Source organism: Ailuropoda melanoleuca, unplaced genomic scaffold (assembly GCF_002007445.2).
Source record: "Ailuropoda melanoleuca isolate Jingjing unplaced genomic scaffold, ASM200744v2 unplaced-scaffold2215, whole genome shotgun sequence".
Lineage (NCBI taxonomy): Eukaryota > Metazoa > Chordata > Mammalia > Carnivora > Ursidae > Ailuropoda > Ailuropoda melanoleuca.
Window position 1 is genome coordinate 1 of NW_023191782.1, and position 2,268 is coordinate 2,268.

At 36.8% G+C, this 2,268-nt stretch overlaps 1 long non-coding RNA gene across 1 annotated transcript; it reads left to right on the forward strand.

Moving 5' to 3' along the window:
- The first annotated feature begins 6 nt into the window (after positions 1-6).
- Positions 7-1,502, forward strand: LOC117798011. The gene is made up of 2 exons (XR_004622784.1): positions 7-614; positions 720-1,502. It is a non-coding gene; the product is annotated as an uncharacterized LOC117798011 (long non-coding RNA).
- The last annotated feature ends 766 nt before the right edge of the window (positions 1,503-2,268 follow it).

Genomic DNA, 2,268 nt, shown 5'->3' on the forward strand with positions numbered 1-2,268 from the left:
AGAAGGAGAAATGAATGAAGAGCAGAAATGTGTGAGGGCAATAAATATACATTCAGATTATGACCATTTGCTTATAAAAATGTTTTTGTTCAAGCTACCTCGGTCATTTTAAACTTTATTTTGTAATGTGAGTAGAATTCTACCAATTAGGGTTTCATTTGGACTAACTAGTAGCATCCTTGTGGAAAATTGCAAATATGAAAGTAAATTATTTCAGTCCAGTTGATCTCTATCACATACCTGAAACGAACCACACTGAGGTAATAGGAGTTTGGGATGGTAATTTAGGAACACAGGACTACTTAGGAGAAAGGATTAGGAGGCAGGATGATTGGGATTCCCTAAGGTGAAATTTAGGGAATTAGAGACATCAGGAGTTGAGAGAGTTCTAACAAAGGACTTTGTTCAGATAGGATCTAGAATTGGTTACCTTTCTGTGTTCTCAGCGGTCCCCAGTGCCCACAATCAATAATATTTTTTGGTATCAGTAAGTTTCTTTTGGCTGGCTTGGGAACTTGGCCAACATAAGCAACATTGTTTCATTAGTAATATGTATGGAATTCCACAGTATCAATTTAAAAAGTAAATTTTTAAACTGAACTCAAATAAGTTAGGTTGTAGCCTGTGCTTGTCCTCCTCTCTTCTATTATCATCTACTCTGAGTGGATAACAACAGTGAGATTGCTTTTGCTTTCCTGTCAGTCATATAANAAAGTTAGGTTATAGCCTGTGCTTGTCCTCCTCTCTTCTATTATCATCCACTCTGAGTTGATAACAACAGTGAGATTGCTTTTGCTTTCCCGTCAGTCATATAAATTTTGCTGGCCATTTGTAAAATACCAATGGAAGCAGTAAGTAGGAAGTACAGTGAAAAACTTAGAGTAAAGTAAGAGAAACCACTTGGAGAGCAAAAAAGGGCTTGTGGGCTTAGGGGAGCAGTTGTGAGCAGTGTCTCAGAACTCAATTTACAGATAACATTGGTAGATGATCCTGTAAGGCAACTTGCATTACCTCTGCTGACCTCTGATAGTAAGCCACGATGAAAAGTGAATTCCTATTGATACTGATTTGTGAATTGATGGGTATTACAAAATGTAATTTTTTCCCCAGATAAATTGTATAGAGTAGTGGAATATTGACTGTTTATTTCATACCTAGAAATGCCTGAAGTTTCATTAGTAGTAGGCAGATTGTGAAACTTTTTCTCCCTGACAGTTGAGTACTTTGCATTTTATATATATAATTGATTTTCATGAATGAAAATTATTTTCAAGTAAGTGTGAATAAATTTTAGTAAACGAAATTTGCAGTATTTTTATCTCTGTTTTGGGGATTGTCATTACGTTAGATGTTCCTCAATAGGGGTAATTGTCTTGCATCCTTATCTCTTATCATAATCTGTTTTTCTTCACACAGTGTTACAGTTGTGCTGCTGGACTCTTCCCTCCCTCCCCCCACCCCATCAGGATGATATGAGACTGGAAAGAAGACAATGCATACAGGTGACTCAAGTTTTGCAATACAGTAAATCTGTGGCTGGCTGAGCGAATGCGGGAACTGGTGCTGTATTTCAAATGGGGGAGCTTTCTGAGAAACAGCATTAGTGGGGGGAATGNTTGGGGGGAATGATATTTAGATCAATAAATACAAAGTTACTTGGGATATTTAATAAATGACTTTGGGAATCCGTTTGATAATTACTTACAGTGTGGTATTAATACATGTACAGCATAGTGATTGCTAGACTTGACCTTTTTGAAAGTGGTTGGTTGGCTAATACTTTGGTGAGACTTGAAGCGTTTCTGTTAAAAATAAATAAAAATATTCACTAATATTCACCTTTATGGTTGAATGCATGTGTCCTTCGGATCCCCATTAAAAGAGAGCAAATCTACGGCATATGGAGTAGGTGTTAGTGTATCTAAAAGAAGACTCTGACAATTCAGTAAAGGATATTACACCCGTATGTGTGATTCCTTGGAAAACTACGGTCTGGGATTTTGTTTTTTCTTCCCTGGTTCCCTCCTTCATCCTTTCCTCCATCCTTCTCTCTTTTTCTCTTCTATCTTCCCTTCCTCCCTTCCTTTCATCCTTTTATTTGTATTTATGCAGGAAAANCGCAGCAAAAACACTATAAAGGCATTTTTGAAAGAATATTTTGGATTGCTTTATTATTGAGGTGATCTTATTGATGGAAAATGGGAAATTGGAGGCTAGCACATCTATGGCTCTGTTCTCTTGAAAATACAGTGTAGCTAATGGATAAAG